At 56.0% G+C, this 22755-nt stretch overlaps 1 protein-coding gene across 2 annotated transcripts in view; it reads left to right on the top strand.

The window, feature by feature from the left end:
- The window catches only part of ARHGEF9 (Cdc42 guanine nucleotide exchange factor 9), a 202926-nt gene that overhangs the window by 30557 nt on the left and 149614 nt on the right, over positions 1-22755 (top strand). The window contains exon 1 of one of the 2 annotated variants that reach the window (XM_075573538.1): positions 4225-4522. The exons of the other annotated variant lie outside the window; for it this stretch is intronic. The gene's annotated coding sequence lies outside the window, so the exon portion shown is untranslated. Of the gene's footprint in view, positions 1-4224; positions 4523-22755 lie in introns of those variants that run through there. 2 annotated transcript variants of the gene reach the window in all.

Raw genomic sequence — 22755 nt, 5'->3', positions numbered from 1 at the left:
GTGACCGTGAAGTGGTTGATACAAGAACTCATGCGTTTCAAAAAAAGAAATCTTAATTACAAGAAAATACTTCAAATGTGGAAGGAAAAAAAAATAATGTTGGCAGCGCGGCAGAAGACAGCGCCTGAATTCTAATCCTTTAACGTGTCACATGTTCCCTTTGATGTCTCATCCTGATTGTTCTGCCTGTATTTCTGAAGACGAGAGGGTATGCTCGAAATTAATCTTTCCTGCTCCGAGATGAAGACAGTCCCCCGCTCATATTCCATAATGTGTCCAAGGGAAGAGGCATCCAGCAGCGTCGGATATATGGCTAGTGCAAGATACAAACAGGGCCCTGTAACTTGTACCCCATATGGGTTCCGTAGGCAGAGGTTGGCAGGAGCAATGATGCCAACAATTGAAAGGGGAATAGTAGTAGAGAAGGTTATTCTCTGAAGCTGCAGGAATAGAGGGGCTCAGGGGAAATGTGAGGCTGTTTGTAAGTGTGGTCGAGGCAGGTCCAGTAAAGGAATTCCGTCCAGCACACACATGCAGTACTGCTTGGGGTAGACACAATTATATCCTAAATCTGAAAAAGGAAGGTGAGTATCTAATACAGAATATGTAGTACGGTGGGCAGACTGCATGGGACGCATGGTTCTTCAATGCTGTCAGATTCTCTGTGTGACCCACCCTACAATAACACTGGTTACTTCACATTCTGCATCATTCTCTGTTTATTAAACAGAAATGTACAACAGCACAACGTTTTGGAGGTCTCAGGCCCCTTCATCAGGTTGTCTCAATCACTACCTGCACCTGCTAAAGGGCCTGAGCCCCCCAAAAACATTGTGCTGCTATATTTTCTGCTCAATTAACAGAGCAAGATGCTGAATTTGAAGTAATGGCTGTGTGATTCGGGGACCTGTCATATTGCTATTTACATGATTTTGAAACATACAGAACACATCTAAAAAAAAAAAAAATCAGGATTAAAGGGTATTTAGAAATGATAATATAAGTGTGTCACCACACAGGCATCGGCCCACAGACTTCAACTGAATGTACTGTAAAAGCACAGATATCAGCTTTGTTATGGAACAGAAGGGAGAGAGAGAAATCAGTGGTGAACACAAGACAACTAAAGACATAATTTCACAAGTACTCAAAACAAAACTCGGGGAACTGCAGATCTACAAGACAACCTGAGCAGAAGACGTGTGCTTTTAAAACAGAGCATCTTCTAATAGACTTTGGGTTTCTCTTACTAGGTATTACACTGACCTAATTGGTACAAATGACAGCAAATGAGTGAGGCCATAGAGGTGTCCAATTCTTCCCATGAGGATGTCTAAAGAATTGAATTGGTCCTGCTCTGCCTCCCAGCCAACTTTACCTATAACAGTTCTCATATATTGTCATGACAACGCACTTCACAAGTACCATACTTGACATTAGGTCTGAGTGATGGGGACACTGGATTTCTTCACTTGCACATTCTGTTAATTAAAACATCAGTTCCACCAACAACAAAAATGGTTTGACGGAAGTTCCACGTTTAAGAGTGCATGGGGTACCATCATATTTTATTTACAGACCCACTTTTGGATTCACCTTTTAATTCATCTTGGAAAGAAAAATTGATTTATTTAATAGGTTTAGTACATTTATACACTTGGCCAATGAATATATAGCAGGGGACTCCAGTCCTCAATGGCCACCAACAGGTCAGGTTTTCATGATATCTCTGCTTCAGTACCGGGGATGCAGTCTTCAACTGATTGAGTCATCTGTGCTGAATCAGGGATATCCTGAAAACCTGACCAGTTGGTGGCCCTTGATGACTGGAGTTGGCGGCCCCTGGAATATACCACCAACCCTTTAAAAATGCGGATTGGTGTAAGGAACCTAAAATGACAATTAATAATCCATTTTAAATAAGGAAATATGGCAGAAAGGGCATTTGTACGTAATACTTTGTAGTCATATTCCTGATTAATTTATCTTCACAGCATGGAGATTTTGTTGTTGTCTATAAAAGAAGAAAAATAGCCCTGCTCTTGTGTAAAGCGAGAGTAATGTATGGGAGCATGGTCTCTCGTGAGACTTTACAGGTCAACTGTGTGTGGGACATAAATAAAGAACGTATAGTTTATTGCTCCCATGTATAGTGAATTTGTGCTTGGCAGGGTATAAACACTTACTCAATCATCACCAACGCCTCTAACCGTCTCTCAGTAGTGGTTTCGTCTTGTAATGCTTGCTGTTTGGCTTGGCCATAAGACTAATTGTACACTGGAGCTGTCCATGGTATCTCTAGGCAGTCTGCTCTCATACACTATGTGGATCTGTTTGAAAGTTATGCTACCACTGTAATGGACCAAAGATGTAGATTACACACCAGCTTTAGAGCTATGTATGTATGTATGTCTTTATTTATATGGCGCCATCCATGTACATAGCACGTCACAGCAGTAATACACGTGACATAATAATATAACAAGTGCTTTAGAACATTAAAAGTAACAGTTGGTAAAGGAGTCCCTACCCCGAAGAGCTTACAATCTAAGTGGTAAGTAGGGAGAACATGCAGAGACAGTAGGAAGGTGTTCTGGTAAGTGCGTCTGCAAGGGCGAAGGTCAGTGCATCTGAGATCCTCATCAGCAGTATACTGTAGTTGAAGATAACTGTCTGGAAAGCTTGTGTACAAACTGTATCTATGAACAAACTGTAAGAAATCTGCAGTTCTTCAGGAACAATACAGATCCTGGAATACTAACTTTATGTACCAAGAAGATTATTTACAAATAATGATAAAACCAGCTAAACCTAGACCACTGCTCACCTGTGTAAAACAATCAATGTTTTTCTTTATTTTTTTAAACTTTTGGCCTCATTTCTATAGCACATGAAGTGAGCAGAAGCTTCAAAGGGACAATATTAACATCGGGAAATGTATAACTGATCAATATGTGTGTCAGGTGATTAACTCTTATTTATTGCTCCATATATCTGCTCCACGTATCTTTCTCTCTTGGTAATATTGATGCACATGGCGATGGCACATTGATATTTGCAGGTTTATACCTTAAGTGGCAAAATGTCCAGTTTGGGGATGGAATTCTTAGTCCCTGTGGTGATAATGTGGGCAGTTTGGGGCAGCCGTGCTGTATAACGTGGGAGCAATATGATGTTACTATCCCATACCAGCCCTGCATGTCTCTGGTTTGACCATTCAATTCTTTTGAATAAGAAATGACCGTGTTAATACAAGCTGATATTGTTACTGATTCTCTCCCACTGCGGCTGATGGAGTTCTACACATCGCCCGTATAAATAAATATAAAGCAACATAAAGAGTAAAAGCAGCAATACCACATTTGCCCCTTTTTCTTCTTGTTTGTTCTTGGTTTGTACTGTATATGTAAAGCATGTGACTTTGTATAATTCTACATTGTTGCCTAAGCTGGCAATCGTTTGGTGCTCCTGTTATAAATCTGTAAGAATCCTGATGTGTGCCTAATAAAATGGCCGCCTTTCAGCTTTGTGCTGCAGTCTGTGAAATGCCTCAGCTGATATGTAACATTATATTACTCAGTGTAACACATTATTGTTACAGCTTTTAGAGTGATAGACAATCTGCTGTTTGGAACACAGCAACAGATCTGTTTGTGATACTTTGTTGCCAAAGGGCAGAGCTCAAAAAGGGGTATGTCAGAGCCACAGGACGTGGATATGACTTTCTAAATGGTTGCTGTAGCAAACAAAGGATGATCAGTACATTAACAAAATCATTAAAAATAGTATTAGGAGTAAAAAAAAAATGCAGATACATATAATGCTACAGAACTGATTTATTTAAAAAAATATAAGATTTTTCATGTTTTGCTGCTTTAAAGGGACTGAAAGAAGAAAAACAAAGTGCGTAAGAAAGAAACAGACAAAGTAGGAAGAAAGAATGAATGTGTGCGAGGGAAAGAAAGCACAGGGTTACAGAGACACCGAGGAAGAGAGATAAAAGACAGATTCATAGACTAGTGACTAAGAAATAAAGGGGGGAAAAGAGACGGTTAGGGAAACAAATAAAAGGAAATAATACAGAGAGGAGGAAACGAGGAGAGGGAGCGAGAGGGGGAGACAGAGAGCTGGGGGAGGGGACGTGTGTGAGAGAGACACATACACAGCAAAAGGGTCTCTCCCACCCCCTATAAAGCCCCCCCCTTGCCACCCCCCCAAAGCTAAGAGCCAATGTGCCAATTGCACGGAGGGAGACAGCTGTGTGCAGCTGTCAGTCAGGGGGGGAATCCGGGAGTAAGGGGGCCCCCGAGCAGCGCGTAGGATGGATCGCCAGAGCTTTGCATGGGCCGGAGAGGGGATGGTGAGTCCGGGTGGCTGCTGCTGCTGTCTCTGCCCTTCTCTCTGAGAGGCAGCGCACATCTGCGGGGCTCAGCTCCAGCCATTTTATTCCCACCACACGTGGCTGTGCAGAACATGGAGATGCGGCACCGTGCAGCGACAGCTTAGAGGAGCATGCACCAATGTAAGGATACTTTGTTACATTCAGGGGTATACTCTGCCTTTGTGCATGCTGTAACCCCCTGCAGTGCCGGAGGGGGGCTTGGCACGCTCCCTGGCACCGAAGGGGTTATCCGAGGGGACCAGTTCCGACTACAAACCGCTCAGCCAAAGGATGAGGCTTCGCACCGCCGCAAACCCACAGCTGCAGCTAAAAATAGCGCCAGCTCCGCAGGGCTGTGGGCTCTGCTCCGGGTGTGCAAGGGTTAATAACTGCAGCAGAGAAGGTGCGGGGAAAGGATGGGGTGTAAGTGTGAGGTGTTATCTTTCTGATAGTGTAATAGGATCGGGGCTTCCAATGAGGTGCTTGGATAGAGATAGATATTGTGTATAAATACCTAAATGTATATATGTGTGTATGTATATACATTATATATGTGTGTGTGTATGTGTGTATATATATATATATATATATATATATATTTGTATATACATACTCGTATATTTGAGATACTCGACTGCAAAGACATGGCATTTTATGCTCTGTAGATGGGAAATGTTGTATTTGTATCACAAGGTTTCCCGGGATTGTATAAAATGGCTGCTGATTTTTTTTTCTCCCCTTTACTGCCAGATTGACCAATACATCCTTGCTTTGCACCACATCACAGGCTCCCCTGGCAGTGATGGGGTTAAGCACAAGGCCACCTCTTCCCTTACAGAAGGCTTTGGCTTGGCTATGGAGGCATGTAGAGACAGATAGGCATTACAGCGGAGAACAGACCACTCCTGTGCTTGCCCACAAATGATTGCATTTTTCGACACCTTTGCTGGCAGTGCAGGACTTAACCCTATATTCCCCCAGCTCCCTTTGCAGAGGGGCGGATTCATGCATGCACTACCCTTCCAGTGAAATAGTCATTTGTCTCCTGTCCCCTGAGCCCGCAAGCCTCGTGCCTCACGGCATGACCTCTTCTTAGAGTGTCTGCTTTGCGGTTTTAAAACTCTCATATCCCCGTCTCTCTCTCCTGTTACCAAGTGTGGTATAACCACATTAGCACCCGGTTACTGCCAGAGGGCTATTACTGGCCTCTAGCGCTTGCATATGTGTAGTAATGGGGGTGCATGGCACTTTTTAGTGGGGACTGATATGATAATTGTTCATTTTACTTCATTGTATCAATGATGGGCGTGTTGTATTGGGGGACATATGTCACTTGAGTGTCTGATACGAGTCTCTCTTTTTTTTCCCACTTTGTTGGAATACTCTGAAAGGTAATTATTCTTCGCCTAAAGCAGCCATTCGAAGAAAAATGGCCTATTTGTCAGAGAACGGCTCAGAGTATATAGAGTTTACTCTTTCGTCTTCGGGCACCGTCTTTAATAATTAGGCAGTTAGTCATACAGTTGATGCTTATATTTAACCAATGCCATCTTCATGTTTAACTGCATACCCCAGGTGTGGGCAGCCCCAGTCCTCACTGAGGACTGCCCACCCCTGCACTAGATACAGGTCCAGCAGACACTACATACTCGCTCTCTGGGCAAACAACCTATTTTCTCTTCGGATTAGCACCTCTTAGTAAATATATGATACCAAAAAAAGTAAATAATACATATTTGCTGTAACAGGGAGAGTAGAGGCCCCCGCTTGTAAGGCAGGACCCTCCATTCTCAATCCAGGGAAAGGCTAAAATGTGAAACGAGGGAGCATCGCTTTAATAATGAGAGCTCTGAGAGGAGAGTCCTGGGAGACCGTCCAATCTGCAAAGCACCAGCGCCAGTTACCAACCCACCTGAGGAAGGTGCTGTGCCCAGTATTCTGGTGCTGTGCCCTGTATTCTGTTGCTGTGTCCTGTATTCTGGTGCTGTGTCCTGTATTCTGGTGCTGTGTCCTGTATTCTGGTGCTGTGTACAGTATTCTGGTGCTGTGTACAGTATTCTGGTGCTGTGTACAGTATTCTGGTGCTGTGTCCTGTATTCTGGTGCTGTGTCCAGTATTCTGGTGCTGTGTCCTGTATTCTGGTGCTGTGTCCTGTATTCTGGTGCTGTGTCCTGTATTCTGGTGCTGTGTCCAGTATTCTGGTGCTGTGTCCAGTATTCTGGTGCTGTGTCCAGTATTCTGGTGCTGTGTCCAGTATTCTGGTGCTGTGTCCAGTATTCTGGTGCTGTGTCTTGTATTCTGGTGCTGTGTCCTGTATTCTGGTGCTGTGTCCTGTATTCTGGTGCTGTGTCCAGTATTCTGGTGCTGTGTCCAGTATTCTGGTGCTGTGTCCAGTATTCTGGTGCTGTGCCCAGTATTCTAGTGCTGTGTCCAGTATTCTGGTGCTGTGTCCTGTATTCTGGTGCTGTGTCCTGTATTCTGGTGCTGTGTCCTGTATTCTGGTGCTGTGTCCTGTATTCTGGTGCTGTGCCCAGTATTCTGGTGCTGTGTCCAGTATTCTGGTGCTGTGCCCAGTATTCTGGTGCTGTGTCCAGTATTCTAGCATCTGGATTGGTCTGGAGAAGTGGTCATTTGCTGCATACTGGCAGACCTTTTGTTTGACCGATATGACAATCCCTAGGCCAGGCCTGCACGACCCGTAAAGGGAAACGGGACAAACGGCTCCAAGGAAGGCAGATTCAGGCTGTACTTTAACTGAAATTATCTCATTTCTGGGGTTATAATAAAAAATAGAAAAACTCCCTCCCCCCTCTCATGACTCTTACCTGCGGCCGGGTCCGGCGGAGTTGTCCGGTAACGTCGGTGCGGCGATCTCCATCTTCTCCCCTGCAAATTCTACGCTTTCCCCTGTCGGTCCTGAGAAAATGGCCACGCGGCGTCAAATGACCCTGCGTTTCTATGGCAACGGGACGTCTTTTGGCCATTTTTTCAGGGCCGGCAAGGGAAAGAGTAGAATTTGCAGGGGAGAAGACGGAGATCGCCGCACCACGGTGCCGGACCCCGCCGGCCTGCGGGCCGTATGTCGTGCAGGCCTGCCCTGGTGGATGGACTTCCCAACACTCACAAGTCCTTGTTTTAACCTTGTGGACCTTCTGTGGGACGGCCACTTCTGCATATAATGGCCACTAACGGCCGTTATAGTTAATGCAATGCTGTTTCTGGGAGAATACAAGATTTAGTGTTTCGTTATCGGACTTTGAATATATACGGTAAGACATAACGTGACATTAATGCCGGTTAACGTCTCGTTATGTCCGTTAATGGAGCAATCCAAGCAAAATCCTACATGTGCGTTTTTTTTTTTTGTTTTTTTTAATAAATCCGTTCTGTAGTATTAGCTAACACTACCTACTTTTTTTTTTTTTTTTAACACTTAATGCCATTTTTAATAAGGTTTAATATACTGAGCATCCTTTTATTTTCTATAGCGGTTTAGCCACCTCCCCAGCAGTGCAAGATCTTTGTAAGGCTGCGTCCAGGGTTGCAGCAGCCGTGCGGAGGCGCGCTGAGGCTGAGGGAAAGCGGGTGCGTTCCCTGGCCTTGGTTAGCGCGCCGTCGGGGGGGCGTGTCATTGGGCGAACCGCTCACATGACCGGCCCTGCGCTCCCGTGAGCGCTTGAATCTAACATTTTCCTAAGACCTACGCTTCCGCACGCTTGCGGAAGCGTGCGCGAGCCCCTGCTAAAGCCGCTCTCATTGCGGCTGCAGTGGCTCACTGGTAAGCGAGAGCGCGCCTCAGCACGCGTCAGCGCCTAAGCGCTGACCATGCCCGAGGTCTAAGACTTTCCTGTTTGTGATAATTTGTTTCCAATATTCCCAGCAGTTTGAGCTGCAAACTGTAACAATAGATAATATTACCTTGGTAATATAAGGATACATTGTAGCTACTGAGTTACCCTGACTGAAAGATTGCTTGAAACTGAAAGGCGGCCATTTAGTGAACCCTGGGAAGCAGGATCTTTGGAGATCGATCACGGCAGTTTAGGTAATTCGTTTTCAAAAAAAGGTAATCAAAGACTGCATATATTTAAACAAAAAAAAAAAGGATTTATTTAATTTTTTTTTTTAAAGTACCACGTGGCTTGCCTTTTACGTGGATCTCCGTGGATCTTGGCCTAAGATGTTTAACAAACTTTTGACACCCAATAAGTATGAGAGAAAGCTGAGCACATCCCATGTAGCTGCACAAAGTTTATCAAAGCATATCTCTCCAATTAAATATTTGTATTTATTTCTATTGTTTATAAAAACTGTGATTATTCCCGTTTCTCTGATAAATACATTGATCATGCCTGAGGTATATACGAATGCTATTACAGCTACAGTGCCTGTCTGGGAGCTACTCCACCCCTCTCTGAAATAATCAAGCTGTAATGAAAATAATAATAATAATGGGTATGTTGGCAAAGTATTTCCAAAAGTCTAAAACATTTTTTGTATAATGAAACAAAGGCCCCAAAATCGGATCAGAATTACAGCTGATGAACCCTTCCCATCAAGATATCTCTCTACCCCTCTACCTCTCTACCTCTCTACCTCTCTACCTCTCTACCTCTCTACCTCTCTACCTCTCTACCTCTCTATCTCTCTATCTCATAGATCCACTGCTGGGTGCAGGCCTCCAATGATCTTTGGTTTCCCCCATATTTGGGGGGTTGAGGCCTTGCTTGCCATGCCGGCCGCATGTCGGGAATAACTTTCCCACTTTAGGCTGCGTCCATGGTGAATTGTGCCGGGCGGAGGCGCGCTGAGGCTGAGGGAAAGCGGGTGCTTTCCCTGGCCTTAGACCGCGCGCCGTCCCGGGGCGTGTAGGGGGGGGGGGTGGCCCTGTGACATCACGGATCTGGTTCGCCCTCATTGGGCGAACCGCTCATGTGACCGGCCCTGCGCTCCCTTGAGCTCTTGAATGTAACATTTTTCTAAGACTTACGCTTCCGTGCGCTTGCGGACGCGTGCGCGAGCCCCTACTAAAGCCGCTCTCATTGCGGCTGCAGGGGCTCAGTGCCGAGCAGCAACGCGCCTCAGCACGGGTCAGCGCATAAGCGCTTTCCATGCCCGAGGCCTTAGCCGGGTATATTGTTCAAGGTTTCATACTCTGGTTAAACCTACAAGCACAAGCGCCACTATACATCTTCCTGAGCCCCGCTGCCACCTTCCTGAGCCCCCGCTGCCACCTTCCTGGGCCCCCGCTGCCACCTTCCTGAGCCCCCGCTGCCACCTTCCTGGGCCCCCGCTGCCACCTTCCTGAGCCCCCGCTGCCACCTTCCTGATCCTCCGCTGCCACCTTCCTGAGCCCCCGCTGCCACCTTCCTGAGCCCCCGCTGCCACCTTCCTGGGCCCCCGCTGCCACCTTCCTGAGCCCCGCTGTCACCTTCCTGAGCCCCCGCTGCCACCTTCCTGGGCCCCCGCTGCCACCTTCCTGAGCCCCCGCTGTCACCTTCCTGAGCCCCCGCTGTCACCTTCCTGAGCCCCCGCTGTCACCTTCCTGAGCCCCCGCTGCCACCTTCCTGGGCCCCCGCTGCCACCTTCCTGAGCCCCCGCTGCCACCTTCCTGAGCCCCCGCTGTCACCTTCCTGAGCCCCCGCTGCCACCTTCCTGGGCCCCCGCTGCCACCTTCCTGGGCCCCCGCTGCCACCTTCCTGAGCCCCCGCTGCCACCTTCCTGGGCCCCCGCTGCCACCTTCCTGAGCCCCCGCTGCGACCTTCCTGAGCCCCCGCTGCCACCTTCCTGGGCCCCCGCTGCCACCTTCCTGAGCCCCCGCTGCCACCTTCCTGAGCCCCCGCTGCCACCTTCCTGGGCCCCCGCTGTCACCTTCCTGGGCCCCCGCTGCCACCTTCCTGGGCCCCCGCTGCCACCTTCCTGATCCTCCGCTGCCACCTTCCTGAGCCCCCGCTGCCACCTTCCTGAGCCCCCGCTGCCACCTTCCTGAGCCCCCGCTGTCACCTTCCTGGGCCCCCGCTGCGACCTTCCTGAGCCCCCGCTGCCACCTTCCTGAGCCCCCGCTGCCACCTTCCTGAGCCCCCGCTGCCACCTTCCTGGGCCCCCGCTGCCACCTTCCTGGGCCCCTGCTGTCACCTTCCTGGGCCCCCGCTGCCACCTTCCTGGGCCCCCGCTGTCACCTTCCTGGGCCCCCGCTGCGACCTTCCTGAGCCCCCGCTGCCACCTTCCTGGGCCCCCGCTGCCACCTTCCTGAGCCCCCGCTGCCACCTTCCTGGGCCCCGCTGTCACCTTCCTGGGCCCCCGCTGCCACCTTCCTGGGCCCCCGCTGCCACCTTCCTGGGCCCCCGCTGCCACCTTCCTGAGCCCCCGCTGCCACCTTCCTGAGCCCCCGCTGCCACCTTCCTGAGCCCCCGCTGTCACCTTCCTGGGCCCCCGCTGCCACCTTCCTGGGCCCCCGCTGTCACCTTCCTGGGCCCCCGCTGCCACCTTCCTGGGCCCCCGCTGCCACCTTCCTGGGCCCCCGCTGCCACCTTCCTGAGCCCCCGCTGCCACCTTCCTGAGCCCCCGCTGCCACCTTCCTGAGCCCCCGCTGTCACCTTCCTGGGCCCCCGCTGCCACCTTCCTGGGCCCCCGCTGCCACCTTCCTGGGCCCCCGCTGCCACCTTCCTGAGCCCCCGCTGCCACCTTCCTGAGCCCCCGCTGCCACCTTCCTGAGCCCCCCGCTGCCACCTTCCTGAGCCCCCGCTGCCACCTTCCTGAGCCCCCGCTGCCACCTTCCTGGGCCCCCGCTGCCACCTTCCTGAGCCCCGCTGCCACCTTCCTGAGCCCCCGCTGCCACCTTCCTGGGCCCCCGCTGTCACCTTCCTGGGCCCCCGCTGCCACCTTCCTGAGCCCCCGCTGCCACCTTCCTGAGCCCCCGCTGCCACCTTCCTGAGCCCCCGCTGCCACCTTCCTGGGCCCCCGCTGCCACCTTCCTGGGCCCCCGCTGCCACCTTCCTGGGCCCCCGCTGCCACCTTCCTGAGCCCCGCTGCCACCTTCCTGGGCCCCCGCTGCCACCTTCCTGAGCCCCCGCTGCCACCTTCCTGAGCCCCCGCTGCCACCTTCCTGGGCCCCCGCTGCCACCTTCCTGAGCCCCCGCTTCCACCTTCCTGAGCCCCCGCTGCCACTTTCCTGGGCCCCCGCTGCCACCTTCCTGAGCCCCCGCTGTCACCTTCCTGAGCCCCCGCTGCCACCTTCCTGAGCCCCGCTGCCACCTTCCTGAGCCCCCGCTGCCACCTTCCTGAGCCCCCGCTGCCACCTTCCTGAGCCCCCGCTGCCACCTTCCTGAGCCCCCGCTGCCACCTTCCTGAGCCCCCGCTGCCACCTTCCTGGGCTCCGCTGCCACCTTCCTGGGCCCCCGCTGCCACCTTCCTGAGCCCCCGCTGCCACCTTCCTGGGCTCCGCTGCCACCTTCCTGAGCCCCCGCTGCCACCTTCCTGAGCCCCCGCTGCCACCTTCCTGAGCCCCCGCTGCCACCTTCCTGAGCCCCCGCTGCCACCTTCCTGGGCCCCCGCTGCCACCTTCCTGAGCCCCCGCTGCCACCTTCCTGAGCCCCCCGCTGCCACCTTCCTGGGCCCCCGCTGCCACCTTCCTGGGCCCCCGCTGCCACCTTCCTGAGCCCCCGCTGCCACCTTCCTGGGCCCCGCTGCCACCTTCCTGAGCCCCCGCTGCCACCTTCCTGAGCCCCCGCTGCCACCTTCCTGAGCCCCCGCTGCCACCTTCCTGAGCCCCCGCTGCCACCTTCCTGGGCCCCCGCTGCCACCTGCCTGGGCCCCCGCTGCCACCTTCCTGGGCCCCCGCTGCCACCTTCCTGAGCCCCCGCTGCCACCTTCCTGGGCCCCGCTGCCACCTTCCTGGGCCCCCGCTGCCACCTTCCTGAGCCCCCGCTGCCACCTTCCTGAGCCCCCGCTGCCACCTTCCTGAGCCCCCGCTGCCACCTTCCTGGGCCCCCGCTGCCACCTTCCTGAGTCCCCGCTGCCACCTTCCTGAGCCCCCGCTGCCACCTTCCTGGGCCCCCGCTGCCACCTTCCTGGGCCCCCGCTGCCACCTTCCTGAGCCCCCGCTGCCACCTTCCTGGGCCCCCGCTGCCACCTTCCTGAGCCCCCGCTGCCACCTTCCTGAGCCCCCGCTGCCACCTTCCTGGGCCCCCGCTGCCACCTTCCTGAGTCCCCGCTGCCACCTTCCTGGGCCCCCGCTGCCACCTTCCTGAGCCCCCGCTGCCACCTTCCTGGGCCCCCGCTGCCACCTTCCTGGGCCCCCGCTGCCACCTTCCTGAGCCCCCCGCTGCCACCTTCCTGGGCCCCCGCTGCCACCTTCCTGGGCCCCCGCTGTCACCTTCCTGAGCCCCCGCTGCCACTTTCCTGGGCCCCCGCTGCCACCTTCCTGGGCCCCGCTGCCACCTTCCTGAGCCCCCGCTGTCACCTTCCTGGGCCCCCGCTGTCACCTTCCTGGGCCCCCGCTGCCACCTTCCTGGGCCCCCGCTGTCACCTTCCTGAGTCCCCGCTGCCACCTTCCTGAGCCCCCGCTGTCACCTTCCTGAGCCCCCGCTGCCACCTTCCTGGGCCCCGCTGCCACCTTCCTGAGCCCCGCTGCCACCTTCCTGAGCCCCCGCTGCCACCTTCCTGGGCCCCCGCTGTCACCTTCCTGAGCCCCCGCTGCCACCTTCCTGGGCCCCCGCTGCCACCTTCCTGAGCCCCCGCTGCCACCTTCCTGGGCCCCGCTGCCACCTTCCTGGGCCCCCGCTGTCACCTTCCTGAGCCCCCGCTGCCACCTTCCTGATACCCCGCTGCCACCTTCCTGGGCCCCCGCTGCCACCTTCCTGAGCCCCCGCTGCCACCTTCCTGAGCCCCCGCTGCCACCTTCCTGGGCCCCCGCTGTCACCTTCCTGAGCCCCCGCTGCCACCTTCCTGAGCCCCCGCTCCCACCTTCCTGGGCCCCCGCTCCCACCTTCCTGGGCCCCCGCTGCCACCTTCCTGAGCCCCCGCTGCCACCTTCCTGAGCCCCCGCTGCCACCTTCCTGGGCCCCCGCTGCCACCTTCCTGAGCCCCCGCTGCCACCTTCCTGGGCCCCCGCTGTCACCTTCCTGAGCCCCCGCTGCCACCTTCCTGAGCCCCCGCTGCCACCTTCCTGAGCCCCCGCTCCCACCTTCCTGGGCCCCCGCTGCCACCTTCCTGAGCCCCCGCTGCCACCTTCCTGAGCCCCCGCTGCCACCTTCCTGAGCCCCCGCTGTCACCTTCCTGAGCCCCCGCTGTCACCTTCCTGAGCCCCCGCTGTCACCTTCCTGAGCCCCCGCTGCCACCTTCCTGGGCCCCCGCTGCCACCTTCCTGAGCCCCCGCTGCCACCTTCCTGGGCCCCCGCTGCCACCTTCCTGAGCCCCCGCTGCCACCTTCCTGGGCCCCCGCTGCCACCTTCCTGGGCCCCCGCTGCCACCTTCCTGAGCCCCCGCTGCCACCTTCCTGAGCCCCCGCTGCCACCTTCCTGATACCCCGCTGCCACCTTCCTGGGCCCCCGCTGCCACCTTCCTGAGCCCCCGCTGCCACCTTCCTGGGCCCCCGCTGCCACCTTCCTGAGCCCCCGCTGCCACCTTCCTGAGCCCCCGCTGCCACCTTCCTGAGCCCCCGCTGTCACCTTCCTGAGCCCCCGCTGTCACCTTCCTGGGCCCCCGCTGTCACCTTCCTGAGCCCCCGCTGCCACCTTCCTGGGCCCCCGCTGCCACCTTCCTGGGCCCCCGCTGCCACCTTCCTGGGCCCCCGCTGCCACCTTCCTGAGCCCCCGCTGCCACCTTCCTGAGCCCCCGCTGCCACCTTCCTGGGCCCCCGCTGCCACCTTCCTGAGCCCCGCTGCCACCTTCCTGGGCCCCCGCTGCCACCTTCCTGGGCCCCCGCTGCCACCTTCCTGGGCCCCGCTGCCACCTTCCTGGGCCCCCGCTGCCACCTTCCTGGGCCCCCGCTGCCACCTTCCTGAGCCCCCGCTGCCACCTTCCTGGGCCCCCGCTGCCACCTTCCTGAGCCCCCGCTGCCACCTTCCTGAGCCCCGCTGCCACCTTCCTGAGCCCCCGCTGCCACCTTCCTGAGCCCCCGCTGCCACCTTCCTGGGCCCCCGCTGCCACCTTCCTGAGCCCCCGCTGCCACCTTCCTGAGCCCCGCTGCCACCTTCCTGAGCCCCCGCTGCCACCTTCCTGGGCCCCCGCTGCCACCTTCCTGAGCCCCCGCTGCCACCTTCCTGGGCCCCCGCTGCCACCTTCCTGAGACCCTCGGTGCCACCTTCCTGGGCCCCCGCTGCCACCTTCCTGAGACCCTCGGTGCCACCTTCCTGAGCCCCCGCTGCCACCTTCCTGGGCCCCCGCTGCCACCTTCCTGAGCCCCGCTGCCACCTTCCTGAGCCCCCGCTGCCACCTTCCTGAGCCCCCCGCTGCCACCTTCCTGAGCCCCCGCTGCCACCTTCCTGAGCCCCGCTGCCACCTTCCTGAGCCCCCGCTGCCACCTTCCTGGGCCCCCGCTGCCACCTTCCTGAGCCCCCGCTGTCACCTTCCTGAGCCCCCGCTGCCACCTTCCTGAGCCCCCGCTGCCACCTTCCTGAGCCCCCGCTGCGACCTTCCTGGGCCCCCCGCTGCCACCTTCCTGAGCCCCCGCTGCCACCTTCCTGGGCCCCCGCTGCCACCTTCCTGAGCCCCCGCTGCCACCTTCCTGAGCCCCCGCTGCCACCTTCCTGATACCCCGCTGCCACCTTCCTGGGCCCCCGCTGCCACCTTCCTGAGCCCCCGCTGCCACCTTCCTGAGCCCCCGCTGCCACCTTCCTGAGCCCCCGCTGCCACCTTCCTGAGCCCCGCTGCCACCTTCCTGAGCCCCCGCAGCCACCTTCCTGAGCCCCCGCTGCGACCTTCCTGGGCCCCCGCTGCCACCTTCCTGGGCCCCCGCTGCCACCTTCCTGAGCCCCGCTGCCACCTTCCTGAGCCCCCGCTGCCACCTTCCTGGGCCCCCGCTGCCACCTTCCTGAGCCCCCGCTGCCACCTTCCTGGGCCCCCGCTGCCACCTTCCTGAGCCCCCGCTGCCACCTTCCTGAGCCCCCGCTGCCACCTTCCTGAGCCCCCGCTGCCACCTTCCTGAGCCCCCCGCTGCCACCTTCCTGAGCCCCCGCTGCCACCTTCCTGAGCCCCCGCTGCCACCTTCCTGAGCCCCCGCTGCCACCTTCCTGAGCCCCCGCTGCCACCTTCCTGAGCCCCGCTGCCACCTTCCTGGGCCCCCGCTGCCACCTTCCTGGGCCCCCGCTGCCACCTTCCTGGGCCCCCGCTGCCACCTTCCTGGGCCCCCGCTGCCACCTTCCTGAGCCCCCGCTGCCACCTTCCTGAGCCCCCGCTGCCACCTTCCTGAGCCCCCGCTGCCACCTTCCTGAGCCCCCGCTGCCACCTTCCTGGGCCCCCGCTGCCACCTTCCTGGGCCCCCGCTGCGACCTTCCTGGGCCCCCGCTGCCACCTTCCTGGGCCCCCGCTGCCACCTTCCTGAGCCCCCGCTGCCACCTTCCTGAGCCCCCGCTGCCACCTTCCTGGGCCCCCGCTGCCACCTTCCTGGGCCCCCGCTGCCACCTTCCTGGGCCCCCGCTGCCACCTTCCTGGGCCCCCGCTGCCACCTTCCTGAGCCCCCCGCTGCCACCTTCCTGAGCCCCCGCTGCCACCTTCCTGAGCCCCCCGCTGCCACCTTCCTGAGCCCCCGCTGCCACCTTCCTGAGCCCCCGCTGCCACCTTCCTGAGCCCCCCGCTGCCACCTTCCTGAGCCCCCGCTGCCACCTTCCTGAGCCCCCCGCTGCCACCTTCCTGAGCCCCCGCTGCCACCTTCCTGAGCCCCCGCTGCCACCTTCCTGAGCCCCCGCTGCCACCTTCCTGAGCCCCCGCTGCCACCTTCCTGAGCCCCCGCTGTCACCTTCCTGGGCCCCCGCTGCCACCTTCCTGGGCCCCCGCTGTCACCTTCCTGGGCCCCCGCTGCCACCTTCCTGAGCCCCCGCTGCCACCTTCCTGAGCCCCCGCTGCCACCTTCCTGAGCCCCCGCTGTCACCTTCCTGAGCCCCCGCTGCCACCTTCCTGAGCCCCCCGCTGCCACCTTCCTGGGCCCCCGCTGTCACCTTCCTGAGCCCCCGCTGCCACCTTCCTGAGCCCCCCGCTGCCACCTTCCTGAGCCCCCGCTGTCACCTTCCTGGGCCCCCGCTGCCACCTTCCTGGGCCCCGCTGTCACCTTCCTGAGCCCCCGCTGTCACCTTCCTGGGCCCCCGCTGCCACCTTCCTGGGCCCCCGCTGCCACCTTCCTGAGCCCCCGCTGCCACCTTCCTGAGCCCCCGCTGCCACCTTCCTGAGCCCCCGCTGCCACCTTCCTGAGCCCCGCTGCCACCTTCCTGAGCCCCCGCTGCCACCTTCCTGAGCCCCCGCTGCCACCTTCCTGAGCCCCCGCTGCCACCTTCCTGAGCCCCCGCTGCCACCTTCCTGAGCCCCGCTGCCACCTTCCTGTGCCCCCGCTGCCACCTTCCTGGGCCCCCGCTGTCACCTTCCTGAGCCCCCGCTGCCACCTTCCTGAGCCCCCGCTGCACCTTCCTGAGCCCCCGCTGTCACCTTCCTGAGCCCCCGCTGTCACCTTTCCTGAGCCCCCGCTGCCACCTTCCTGAGCCCCCGCTGTCACCTTCCTGGGCCCCCCGCTGCCACCTTCCTGGGCCCCCGCTGCCACCTTCCTGAGCCCCCGCTGCCACCTTCCTGAGCCCCGCTGCCACCTTCCTGAGCCCCCCGCTGCCACCTTCCTGGGCCCCCGCTGCCACCTTCCTGGGCCCCGCTGTCACCTTCCTGAGCCCCCGCTGCCACCTTCCTGAGCCCCCGCTGCCACCTTCCTGAGCCCCCGCTGCCACCTTCCTGAGCCCCCGCTGCCACCTTCCTGAGCCCGCTGCCACCTTCCTGAGCCCCCGCTGCCACCTTCCTGGGCCCCCGCTGCCACCTTCCTGAGCCCCCGCTGCCACCTTCCTGAGCCCCCGCTGCCACCTTCCTGGGCCCCCGCTGCCACCTTCCTGAGACCCTCGGTGCCACCTTCCTGGGCCCCCGCTGCCACCTTCCTGAGACCCTCGGTGCCACCTTCCTGAGCCCCGCTGCCACCTTCCTGGGCCCCCGCTGCCACCTTCCTGAGCCCCGCTGCCACCTTCCTGAGCCCCCGCTGCCACCTTCCTGGGCCCCCCGCTGCCACCTTCCTGAGCCCCGCTGCCACCTTCCTGAGCCCCCGCTGCCACCTTCCTGGGCCCCCGCTGCCACCTTCCTGGGCCCCCGCTGTCACCTTCCTGAGCCCCCGCTGCCACCTTCCTGGGCCCCCGCTGCACCTTCCTGAGCCCCCGCTGCCACCTTCCTGAGCCCCGCTGCCACCTTCCTGAGCCCCCGCTGCCACCTTCCTGAGCCCCCGCTGCCACCTTCCTGAGCCCCCGCTGCCACCTTCCTGAGCCCCCGCTGCCACCTTCCTGAGCCCCCGCTGCCACCTTCCTGAGCCCCCGCTGCCACCTTCCTGGGCCCCCGCTGCCACCTTCCTGGGCCCCCGCTGCCACCTTCCTGAGCCCCCGCTGCCACCTTCCTGAGCCCCCGCTGCCACCTTCCTGAGCCCCCGCTGCCACCTTCCTGAGCCCCCGCTGCCACCTTCCTGAGCCCCCGCTGCCACCTTCCTGCCAGTGAGATATAGATGTGAGGGAAGGATATATATTGATAGTTGTAGAGAATAGCAGCACCGTACTAACACAGTGACCGTGCCGGGGGGGGGGGGGGGGCTCTAAATTGGGCCAGGTCCCAATCACTGGGAACACACACACACACCTCAGCTCCTGTAACTGTGTTTGTACTGTCACTGGGAACACACACACACACCTCAGCTCCTGTAACTGTGTTTGTACTGTGACTGGGAACACACACACACCACCTCAGCTCCTGTAACTGTGTTTGTACTGTCACTGGGAACACACACACACACACCTCAGCTCCTGTAACTGTGTTTGTACTGTCACTTGGAACACACACACACACCTCAGCTCCTGTAACTGTGTTTGTACTGTGACTGGGAACACACACACACACCTCAGCTCCTGTAACTGTGTTTGTACTGTGACTGGGAACACACACACACACCTCAGCTCCTGTAACTGTGTTTGTACTGTCACTGGGAACACACACACACACCTCAGCTCCTGTAACTGTGTTTGTACTGTCACTGGGAACACACACACACACACCTCAGCTCCTGTAGCTGTGTTTGTACTGTCACTGGGAACACACACACACACACCTCAGCTCCTGTAACTGTGTTTGTACTGTCACTGGGAACACACACACACACACCTCAGCTCCTGTATACTGTGTTTGTACTGTCACTGGGAACACACACACACACCTCAGCTCCTGTAACTGTGTTTGTACTGTGACTGGGAACACACACACACACCTCAGCTCCTGTAACTGTGTTTGTACTGTCACTGGAACACACACACACACCTCAGCTCCTGTAGCTGTGTTTGTACTGTCACTGGGAACACACACACACACACCTCAGCTCCTGTAACTGTGTTTGTACTGTCACTGGGAACGACACACACACACACCTCAGCTCCTGTAGCTGTGTTTGTACTGTCACTGGGAACACACACACACACCTCAGCTCCTGTAACTGTGTTTGTACTGTCACTGGGAACACACACACACACACCTCAGCTCCTGTAGCTGTGTTTGTACTGTCACTGGGAACACACACACACACCTCAGCTCCTGTAACTGTGTTTGTACTGTCACTGGGAACACACACACACACCTCAGCTCCTGTAACTGTGTTTGTACTGTCACTGGGAACACACACACACACCTCAGCTCCTGTAACTGTGTTTGTACTGTGACTGGGAACACACACACACACCTCAGCTCCTGTAGCTGTGTTTGTACTGTCACTTGGAACACACACACACACCTCAGCTCCTGTAACTGTGTTTGTACTGTCACTGGGAACACACACACACCTCAGCTCCTGTAGCTGTGTTTGTACTGTCACTGTGACAGGGATTGCTCTCAATAAGATCCTGCAGCTAGAAGCCCATTGTCGTTACTTTGTGGGATAAGAACCAGTATCAGAACTCGCACAATGAATGTGCAGCTTCTATTAAAGACTGGGCCAGGTGTAATCCTGCTGCTCTGTCCAGCTCCGACGAGATCGCTGCAGTGATTCCGGAGCAGCACGTGATCAGGGCAGAATTGCAGACACAGCATTTTTATTTTATTTAATTCCCACGGTGGGGCCGTTCTTAAGAATTGCCCCCAAGCAATGATTTTATATTTGTATTTCTCCAAAGCAGAAAACTACTGCTGAATTCCACACTAATGCACATGATCAATAAGGCAAAAGAAAGGGACAAATGGACTTGTTCGTTGCCATTGGGGTTATGGCTTCTGTCTCCATTGGCTTTGTCTGGGTTTCTCCATGATGGAGGACTCGGTGTTATTTAAAAAGTGAGTAATCCTGCAGATGATTCATCTCAACCCCCAAAATGAGTTACCATTGTTACCAAGAGATCTCTCCTTCAATACCTCAATTATGCACGTTGCTAATACATACGCCAGGTGATTACATAACAAAGTTCCACAAACTTTTCTGCTCGGTGTTCACCATATATAGAAATTAGCAGCAGGATTGTGTCATCGTTACCAACACTTGTAACACATGTACCAACTTCCCATCATGCTTTGGGTACCTGGTTTGTAGGCCACGTGCCAGCCTCACATTACAAGGTCAGTAACGGATCTCACACTGATGAGACCTAGAAGGTCGAAACAGCTGTCTGTGAGTAGGGTTTACTGGCTCTGCGCTTCTGTAACCCAGGCTGTGCTGAAAAGCGGGTGTAATGCGGGAGGCATAGATTTAAAAGGGGTCCCATGTTAAAATGGGTAAAAAAGCAAAAAGTGACACGGTGTGATCATTTGCATGTCATTACCCAGAATGCAGTGGAAGCATTGCATGCTAAGCGATCATTGGGAAGGGCAGGTTTGGGGGACCGGTCTGAGACACGTGAATATGCTCACACGTGGTATTTTTATTTGTTCACGCTAAAGAAAGCATCGCGTGTTACATTCTTGCCTCATTGTGCTGTTGAAATGCAATACCCAAAATGGTTTTTCGTTTTTTTTAAAGATGGGAATTCCAAGAACTACAACATTTTAACCTACAGATTTTATTATATTTAGTTTCTCTGTAAAAAAAAAAAAAAAAAAAATGCTAATTTAGTCAGTACCTAAAAGAACCAGGACTTCCCACAAGAGAAAAGGGGGGAAAGGACATTCCCAAAAAATAGCCCGGAATGAGGCTGGGGACATTGGGAAAACTCTACACATTCTGAACGGAGTGAAGTATTTTCTTGTAGACTTCACCAGGATGGACACCGTTTCTAGAATTTAACACCAAAAATGACCAATCCAATCACAAAAAAGAACAGGGACTTGTTAAAATGATATATATATATATATAATATATATATAAAAAAAAATTTTTTTAAGTATGTATGATTTTTAGGATGTTTTATTCTTAAAGAGGGTGACAGATCCCAACCTATTAATTCACATACAAGTGAATTCTCACTGATTCTCCAGAGAGAGGTCAGTGGGGGCACCTGATGTGAGGGAGATCTTTGGGTAATCCCACTGCCGTGTACGGTGTGCGTAAGAGGGTGACTGGCGTGGTGAAGAAGGACACTTCTTCTGCCGTGTGTTTGACATTGAAGGCATCAATTACCGACCCCCATTATGAAGCCACCGCCGTTCTTTTCCTGCCTAGGACAACATACGTGCTTTCTGTGGTTGGATTGTTTTCTGCATTGGGACACGAGCTGCTTGTAGTAAATCTGCAAACGCAGCTTTTTCATTCCTAGCGTCTGAAAGTACGGCGTCCTCTTCAGCTTCAAAAGCAGCCGGAACCAAACCTCTCTGGGCCCTATCGCACAGTGGTCTTGTTTGTTTAAATTCTATTTATTAGGTTTTGGGAAATGTTTTGCACTGACGAACCCTGAACATTCGCAGGGGACAGAATCAGGGAATTGTGTGCCTGATACTTTGAGAATTCTCTGGAAAACTAGCTACATTTTATTTATAAAATGTTTTACCAGGAAGAATACATTGAGAGTTACCTCTCGTTTTCACGTGTGTCCTGGGCACATTGTAACCAGCGCTGTAACAGCGCGGGAGACCTGAGGGGACCGGGGGATTGCATTCTTGGTAATATTTGGGGAGATATCTGGCAATCTCTATACTTTGCTTAAATTATTGCAGCCGATTCAGCAATGTGTTGTTGGCCCTTTCTTATTAAGGGCTTCCCCCCCTCAGCATCATATACTGGGGCTGCAATGAATTGGAATCGAACACATTTTCCTTAAAACGTGTGGCAGCGGAATTTGGCAGCGAAGGGGTTAAGAATAGGATTTACCTTACTGCCAACACAGCATCTATCTCTCTCTCCCCTCTCTCTCCTTCTTCCTCCCTTTCACCTTTCTCCCTCCCTCTCTCTTTCTCTGCCCCCCTCTCTGTCTCTCCTCACTGTCCCTCTGTGTCCTCTCCCCCCCCCCCCTCTTCTCTCTTTCTCTCACCATCTTTTCCCCCCCTCTCCCTTTCACTCTCTGCCCCCTTCTGACAGGGATGGGGCTGGGTGTTTTCTCAGTGGGGTCTCAGTCCTGTGGGTTTCTCTCTCTCTCTCTCTCTCTCTCTCTCTCTCTCTCTCTCTCTCTCTCTCTCTCTCTCTCTCTCGTCTCTCTCTCTCTCTCTCTCTCTCTCTCCTCTCTCTCTCTCTCTCTCTCCTCTCTCTCTCTCTCTCTCTCTCTCTTCTCTCTCTCTCTCTTCTCTCTCTCTCTCTCTCTCTCTCTCTCTCTCTCTCTCTCTCTCTCTCTCCTCTCTCTCTCTCTCTCTCTCTCTCCTCTCTCCCTTCTTGTCTTCCCTTCTTCCCATCTATCTGTTCCTCCCCCTGCCCCCCTCACTCTGCTCTTCCCCCCCCCCCTCTCACTCTCTTAGCAATGCGTTGCTGGGCCCTTCTGACAGGGATGGGGCTGAGTGTTTCTCAGTGGGGTCTCAGTCCTGTGGGTTTCACATGGGGACAGGGGAATGAAAAACATGGTACAATACTGAACGTGTGCCCGGTGTGTACTTCTGTCTGATACTTTTATTCATGCAAAAATTAGCGGCTGTATGTGGTCCCTTTTATTTATTTTATTTTTTTGACTGATAATATATTTGAAAGCTTTCCTCAGGCAGTACTGAAATACAAATGATCTCCCCCTCTCTCTCTGTCCCTCTGTGTCCCTCTCTCC

The sequence above is a fragment of the Ascaphus truei genome, chromosome 16, assembly GCF_040206685.1.
Source record: "Ascaphus truei isolate aAscTru1 chromosome 16, aAscTru1.hap1, whole genome shotgun sequence".
NCBI classification, from domain to species: domain Eukaryota; kingdom Metazoa; phylum Chordata; class Amphibia; order Anura; family Ascaphidae; genus Ascaphus; species Ascaphus truei.
Note: the sequence above shows the minus strand (reverse complement) of the source record. Positions and strands in the feature narration are given on the sequence as shown.